This window comes from Pongo abelii, chromosome 13, assembly GCF_028885655.2.
Source record: "Pongo abelii isolate AG06213 chromosome 13, NHGRI_mPonAbe1-v2.0_pri, whole genome shotgun sequence".
Taxonomy (NCBI): domain Eukaryota; kingdom Metazoa; phylum Chordata; class Mammalia; order Primates; family Hominidae; genus Pongo; species Pongo abelii.
The window spans coordinates 20364256-20372512 of NC_071998.2; the positions used below are offsets into that span (position 1 = coordinate 20364256).

Genomic DNA, 8257 nt, shown 5'->3' on the forward strand with positions numbered 1-8257 from the left:
GCTACTAGGGAGGCTGAGGCAGGAGAATTTGCTTGAACCTGGGAGGCAGAGGTTGCAGTGAGCTGAGATTGAGCCATTGCACTCCAGCCTGGGCAACAAGAGTGAAACTCCATCTCAAAAAAAAAAAAAAAAAGAAAAAAATGCATCTTTAAAATATCCGTGTTCATAGAGATAATATTACACCGTTTCACATACAATATAAAAGCCTTTTTTTTTTTTTTTTGAGATGGAGTCTCACCCTGTTGCCCAGACTGGGGTACAGTGGCATGATCTCGGCTCACCACAGCCTCTGCCTCCCGGGTTCAAGTGATTCTCCTGCCTCAGCCTCCTGAGTAGCTGGGACTACAGGTGCCTGCCACCACTCCTGGCTAGTTTTTTTGTATTTTTAGTAGAGACGGGGTTTCACCACATTCGCCAGGCAGGTCTCGAACTCCTGACCTTGTGATCCGCCCACCTCAGCCTCCCAAAGGGCTGGGATTACAGGCGTGAGTCACTGTGCCCGGCCAAAAGCCTTTCTTTTAAAGAAATTGAAAAACAATCAAAATCTTATTTTTATTATTCAGCTTTAGTCAGAATTTGAATGTTTCCCATCTCTGTGTGATTTTTGAGAATTGTTCTTTGCCTGGCCTTTTAGAGTTTCATCTTACTCATACACAGTTTGGTAATCAATAACAGACTGTGGAAGATTCCTATGAAGAATTTCTGGAAGGCTTTTTATGCCTAGGTGCCTCTTCTCCAGTAATTTACCCTGCAAATTCCTGCTGACTCACTCTCTTGGAATTCCAATCTCTCTCCTCAAATCAGTGAGAGACTTCCATGCTCTGTTTGAACTCTCCCTCCTGTGCCGTTGTCCAGAAAGTGTCTCCAGGAAGAAAACTGGAGCAATTGTAAGTCTCCGTTGCTTTTTTTTCCCCCTCTCAGGAATCACTGTTTTGTGCTGCCTATTGTCCAATGTCTAAAAACATTATTTCACCTTTTTTTTTTTTCTAGTTTTCTAGGTGTTTACTCACGGAGGACAAGTATGGGAGCAGTTAGTTACTTGGTTATAGCAAAAGTGAAAGTCTCCTCATTCTTTTTTTTTCTTTCCTCAATTTTTTTTTTTTCTTTTTGAGACAGGATCTCACTTTGTCGCCCAGGCTGGAGTGCAGTGGCATGATCATGGCTCACTGCACCCTTGATGTCCCAGGCTCAAGTGATCCTTGCACCCCAGCCTCCCAAGTAGCTTGGACAGGTGCACGCCACCAAGCCTGGCTAATTTCTGTATTTTTTGCAGAGATGGGGCCTCCCTATTTTGCCCAGGGTGGTCTTGAACACTTGGACTCCAGTGACCCTTCTGCCTTGGCCTCCAAAAGTGCTGGGATTACAAGCATGAGCCACTGCGCCCAGCCTCCCTCAATATTTTGTTTAACAACTTCATAGATTCAATTGTATGGATGTACTCTAATTTATTTAGTTAGTCCTCACTGATGAATTGTTTGTTTTGGATTATTTTTTAATACAAATAATGTTGCAATAAATAACTGTGCATATGTGATTTTATACTTGTGTATATGTGTGGGATAAAATTCTAAAAGTGTGATCTCACTGAGTATGAGGTTATTTGTAGATGAATTTTTACCAACTTAAGATTCAATGATTGGAGCCCTACAGATTAACTGAAAAAAGACAGATTGACAGAAGAAAAGACAAGTTTATTCATGTATGTGGAAGTGTACAAAAAAAGTGACACTCCCTACAGTTAGAGTTAAGGATTTATGTATCATCTTAATAAAGAGAGATAGGACCTTCAAGGAAGAGAGTTCGGACTTCAAGGGAAAGCAAATGGTGAGAAACTAGTGAGAAACAAGTGAGAGCAAAGAAGTGGAAGGTACAGACAATTCTGATAACCTTTTGTTTATGTAATTTCTCGTCCAGGTGCAAATGAGCTATCTCCTTTCTGGTTGTAAACCACCTGGAAAGGGGATTTATGATGGTTGTATTTTCAGGAAGTTTTGGATAAATCAACGAAAGAAGCTTAGATAAGATTTTTTCTTTATGGCTGCTGTTTGTTAGATGTTTTCAGCTTAAAATAATCTCCATAGCACATCAGTAGTTCTGGGATTCCATTAGTAGATACTGCCAAATTGACTTCTGTAGAATCTGTACCAATTTCTACTCCCACTAGCTATGAATAAGAATGGCTGCTTATACCTAAACCCTTGCAAACATGGCGTGTTATAAAATATTTTGATTTTTTTCTGATCCGGATAGTTGAATAATGATATCTCATTGTATTATATTTAGTATTTCTTTTGTATGAGGTAGATTGAGAATCTTTTCATGTTTATCAGCCATTTTCTTTTTTCTTTTTCTTTTTTTTTTTTTAAGACGGAGTCTTGCTCTGTCGCCCAGGCTGGTGTGCAGTGGCGCCATCTGGGCTCACCACAACCTCTGCCTCCCGGGTTCAAGCAATTCTCCTGCCTCAGCCTCCTGAGTAGCTGGGATTACAGGCGCGTGCCACCACACCTGGCTAATTTTTCCATTTTTAGTCGAGACGGGGTTTCACCATGTGTGTCAGGCTGGTCTCGAACTCCTGACCTCATGATCCACCAGCCTCGGCCTCCTAAAGTGCTGGGATTACAGGCGTGAGCCATTTTTATGTCTTGTTCTATGAATTCTCTATTTGTGTCCTTTGCTTATTTTTACAGTTGGTTGTTGGTCTTACTGAGATACAGGAACTCTTTATATGTTTAGGAACCTAGCCTTTTAAATCTATGTTATGGCTGGGCGCATTGGCTCATGCCTGTAATCCTAGCACTTTGGGAGGCTGAGGCAGGAGGACTGCTTGAGGCCAGGAATTTGAGACCATCCTGGGCAACACAGTGAGACCCCATCTCTACAAAAAATAAAAACTTGCCAGGCATGGTGGCACATGCCTGTAATCCCAACTACTAGGGAGGCTGAGGCAGGAGGATTGCTTGAGCCCAGAAGGTTCAGGCTGTAGTGAGTTGATCATGCCACTGTACTCCAGCTTGGGTGACAGAGTGAGACTCTATCCCTAAAAAATTTTTTTAAAAATCTATGTTATGTGTTGCAAATAGTTTTCTCTATTCTTTGTCTTTCAATTATGGAATTTTTTGCACAGTAGAAAAATGTAAATTATTGTTTAGCTTCATTTATCAGACTTACTCTCTACCTCTCAGGCTTTGTATTTTGTTTAAAAAGGTCTACTTTACTTCAAGATTATAAAATATATTGTTTGGCCAGGTGCAGTGGCTCACGCCTGTAATCCCAGCTCTTTGGGAGGCCAAGGTGGGCAGATCACCTGAGGTCAGGAGTTCAAGACTAGCCTGGTCAAAATAGCAAAACCCCATCTCTATGAAAAAACACAAAAAGTATCTGGACATGGTGGTGTGAGCCTGTAGTTCCAGCTCCTTGGGAGGTTGAGGCAGGAAAATTCCTTGAACCTGGGAGGTGGAGGTTGCAGTGAGCTGAGATCGTGCCACTGCCCTAGCCTGGGCGACAGAGCAAGACTCTATCTTAAAAAAAAAAAAAAAAAAAAAAAAAATTCGTTCCAGGGTTTCTTCTTTTGCTATTATAGTTTGGTTTAAAAATATTATATTTGATTAAATTGATATTAAATTTGTTGTAAAAAGTCAGGTATTACCACTTGAAGGTCCATGTTCTCTGGCATTTTGAAGAATTGGACAAAACGCACAAACAAAGCAAGGAAGTGAAAGCAGAAATTTATTTATTTATCTATTTATCGAGACGGAGTTTTGCTCTTGTTGCCCAGCCTGTAGCGCCATGGCGCGATCTCGGCTCACCGCAGCCTCCGCCTCCTGGGTTCAAGTGATTCTCCTGCCTCAGCCTCCCGAGTAGCTGGCATCACAGGTGTGTGCCACCACGCCTGGCTAATTTTTTTTTTCTTTTGAGACAGAGTCTCGCACTGTCACCTAGGCTGGAGTGCAGTGGCTCGATCTCGGCTCACTGCAAGCTCCGGCTCCCAGGTTCACGCCATTCTCCTGCCTCAGCTTCCCGAGTAGGTGGGACTACAGGCGCCCGACACCACGCCCGGCTAATTTTTTTGTATTTTTAGTAGAGACGGGGTTTCACCGTGTTAGCCAGGATGGTCTCGATCTCCTGACCTCGTGATCTGCCCGCCTCGGCCTCCCAAAGTGCTGGGATTACAGGCGTGAGCCACAGCGCCCAGCCGCAGAAATTTATTTTAAACAAAAGTACACGCCACAGGGTGGAAGCAGGGTTGAACAAGCCTCAAAAGCGTGGGATACAAAATTTTCTGGAGTTTAAATACCTCTAGAGGTTTCCCATTGGCCCACCATCAGTCTGATTGGTTGCGGGAGGGGACCAGTCAGAATGAAGAGTAGGCCAGTAACCAGTCTGATTGGTTGCAGGAAGGGACCAATCAGCATGAAGAGTGGGCCCATGATAAGTCTGATTGTTTGCAGGAGAGGAGCTATCAGAGGCCCTGCCCTGCCCTGCCCTTGTCGCCCTGCCCTGCCCTGCCCTTGTCGCCCAGTCTGGAGTGCAGTGCCCTGCCCTGCTCTTGTCGCCCAGTCTGGAGTGCAGTGGCCTGCCCTGCTCTTGTCGCCCAGTCTGGAGTGCAGTGGCGTGCGATCTCGGCTCACTGCAACCTCCGCCTCCCAGGTTGAAGCTATTCTCCTGCCTCAGCCTCCTGAGTAGCTGGGATTACAGGCGCCCACCACCTCGCCCGGCTAATTTTTGTCCTTTTAGTAGAGACGGGGTTTCGCCATGTTGGCCAGGTTGCTCTCGAACTCCTGATCTCAGGGATCCGCCTGCCTCGGCCTCCCAAAGTGCTGGGATTACAGGCGTGAGCCACTATGCCCGGCCGGTATTTTCATTTTTCAACTGCCAGACAGAAAAAGGAGGGCTTGCAACTGCCACGGAGCAACTGCCACGCAGAAAAAGGCGTGGGTGAAAAGAGAGTGGCCTCTGATATCCAGTCAGCAGGAGTCGGCCTGATGGTCCCCGCCTCCAGACCCTGTTATCCTGCCTCGCAGGTAGATATCCAACTTATTTTTTCCATGACTGTCTTGCCTATTCTTTCAATATTATCTCCCCTTATGAATCTTAGAACTTATTTGTCTAATTTCAGGAAGTATCTTATTGATACATTTTTGGGGAAATGTATAGGTTACTTTAGGAATAATTTTGTCAGTGATTAGAAAATCTAAGCAACCTGAAATTCCAGGTTTTCCTAAATACTATTAAAGTAACAACACCTGTCTGTAAAACTAAAAATTAAGGAGAACCTCTCTTTCTTTTTTTTTTTTTTTTTTTTGAAACGGAGTCTCTCGCTGTCATCCAGGCTGGAGTGAAGTCGCGCAATCTCGGCTCACTGCAACCTCCGCCTCCCGGGTTCAAGCGATTCTCCTGCCTCAACCTCCTGAGAAGCTGGGATTACAGGCATGCGCCACCAAGCCCGGCTAATTTTTTGTATTTTTAGTAGAGACGGAGTTTCGCCATATTGGTCAGGCTGGTCTCGAACTCCTGACCTTTGGCAATCCACCGGCCTCGACCTCCCAAAATGCTGGAATTACAGGCGTGAGCCACCGCGCCCGGCCTAATGACACCCCCCACTCTCCTTCCCTGAATGACATTATGAATATTTGATAGTAACCTTTCACACTCAGTCATACATTCACAAACTTTTACGTGTACCTCCGCATGTAGGTATGTATGTGTATGTATGTATTTATTTATTTTTCTGAGACGGAGTCTTGCTCTGTCGCCCAGGCTGGAGTGCAATGGCGAGATCTCGGCTCACTGCAACCTCTTTCTCCCGAGTTCAAGCGATTCTCCTGCCTCAGCCTCCCGAGTAGCTGGGGTTACAGGCACCCGCCACTATGCCCAGCTAATTTTTGTACTTTTTAAATATAGATGGGGTTTCGCCATGTTGGACAGGCTGGCCTCGAACTCCTGACCTCGTGATCCACTCTCCTCGGCCTCCGAAAGTGTTGGGATTACAGGCGTGAGCCACCGCGCCTGGCCGCAGGGTTTTATTACTTTCGTTTCCTATCTATAGGAGCCTTAGTCATGAAGGAGCCATGATACATATTTATCAAATTTTTGTAATCTTCTTTGGTTACACATTTAGGTTTGTTGTCCACTCACCCCCCCTCCCCCCGCCCCTTGTACTAACAAAGGTGTGGTAAACAGCCTTGGGTTTATTATTCCACATCTTTGTATTTCGGTAGCATATATTTCTAGAAAGGAATTGCCAGCTAGAAGGGAACAAATGCATATTTTAAATTTTGATAGATACTATGAAGTGATCGTCAAACAGGGCATCAGTGACACTCCCGTCCACAATATAGCGGGTGTCCACTTCCACACACTCCTAAATTCTGAATATACAATTTTTAAAACTTTTGCCAGCCTGTAAATCTGAGGCAATCTAGGTCATGGCATTTACCGTTGAGAGACAGATACGCAAAAGAATCTCTCCTATTGCCTGGCTTACTGTCATCATTCCATATTTTCCTTATTTTACCGATCAATCTGGCAGTAAAATATGTGTGATGGCTATACTGTCAGCGAATCTTAAGGAAAAGAATTAAACATCAGACTCCACCGAGCCCTTAAAGAAATCCACGCAAACAGGTTGCTTTTTGAAATCAACACTTCCGACTAGTAACTGAAGGGATGGAATCTGCTGTAGGGGTATTCGGTGTGTTCCATTCTTAAAGCGGGGAGTTCCTTTTTTTTCCCCCAGACGAAATCTCACTCTGTTGCCTAGGCTGGAGTGCAGCGGCACGATCTCGGCTCACTGCAACCTCCGCCTCCCGGGTTCAAGCGATTCTCCTGCCTCAGCCTCCCGAGTAGTTGCCTGGGATTACAGGCGCCCGCCACCAGGCCCGGCTAATTTTTGTATTTTTAGTAGAGACAGGGTTTCACCATGTTGGCCAGGCTGGTCTTGAACTCCTGATCTCGGGCGATCTGCCGCCTCAGCCTTCCCAATTGCTGCGATTATAGGCGTGAGCCATCGCGCCCGGCTGGGAGTTCCATTTTTATGGGAACTCCTCCAAGACCCTTACCCCCACCCCCAGAAGAACCCAGCTGAGTTCGCGGGCCTGCCTTTGTCTCCAGAGCCACGCAGCGCTCCCAGAAAAGCTGCGCCGGAGAAGGCAGCTTTCTTCTGCCGTCCTCACCCGAGGAAAGGGGGCTGCTTCTCTGGCCTCAGTGTCCGATGTTCAGGGATCGGGTTCTCCCTCCGAGGGTGCACCTGGAAACCCGAGCGTCGCCCCGGGGCTCGCTCTTTTCAGACGGCGTCCCATACAAGTCCGAGACCCTTCCACGTTTGGGACATGAGTGGGAGAGCTTAGCGCTTCCTATTTTGTTTTTTGGGGGTGCAGGTGATTATAAACCTGGGCATCGAGACTACAGGCTTATTTGACCAGCAGCCGAGTGCGGGGCCAAGCGCCGGGCTCCTGGTGCGTCACCCTTTCCAGACGCGCAGCCACCCGGACTGGACGAGGGGCGGGGTCCGACCTAACTGCCATCCGATGGACAGCGTTTTTATTCGCGGTTTTTACCCTGGACTTTGGCTTAGTTCAACTGAAAGAGCTTCTTGGAATCTTATCTTTCCCAACGTCTATGAAATGGGAACTCAATCTCCAACCCCCTACGTGTGTGTGTTCAGCTAAAGGAATTCACCCCGGAGAAGAGCCCTGGGACACTAAAGGGCCGGGCACCACGAGGGTGGAAAAATCCTTCAGCACCAGCCAATGGCGGTACGGCCTGCCCTGAGGGCCCGCCTCTCGGGCGCCCTCAGACCTCACGCAGTCGTTGTTGTGATTGGCGGATTTAGGCGGAAAGCCCGCTTGCCTGAACCACAGAGGGTTTTGATTGGTTGCACCGAACAGCTGCATTTGTATAGTCCAAACCTGGAGCAGTTTAGTGATAAATCCCGCCCTAAAAGGCATTCGATAACCGTTTTACTTGTTGTAAGGCAAAGGGTGATTGGTCAGAGAGCTCACGGATTCAGTCGGTAGTAAACACAACCAGACTCCAGGGACCGTGGATTGGTCAGTTTTTTCGGGGGCTAAGTAAATTCCTCCAGGTTCCGCGCGCCGGCTGGCTGCACTCCTACCCCGGCCCCGCCCTCCCCATTGCTGATTGGTTGCAGCCCAACTGGGGGAGGAGGAATGGGGCGGAGTAGGCGCTCTTGCATTACGTCACTTCCGTTTATCCTCGGGTGCCGCCGCGGTGTTCTCAGAGTGCCGCGGCGAACTGG

General features: G+C 47.0%; 1 long non-coding RNA gene across 1 annotated transcript; it reads left to right on the forward strand.

The window, feature by feature from the left end:
* Positions 1-823: 823 nt before the first annotated feature.
* LOC129047721 (uncharacterized) lies at positions 824-1507 on the forward strand. Its single transcript, XR_008509478.2, has 3 exons — positions 824-887; positions 991-1019; positions 1274-1507. It is a non-coding gene; the product is annotated as an uncharacterized LOC129047721 (long non-coding RNA).
* The last annotated feature ends 6750 nt before the right edge of the window (positions 1508-8257 follow it).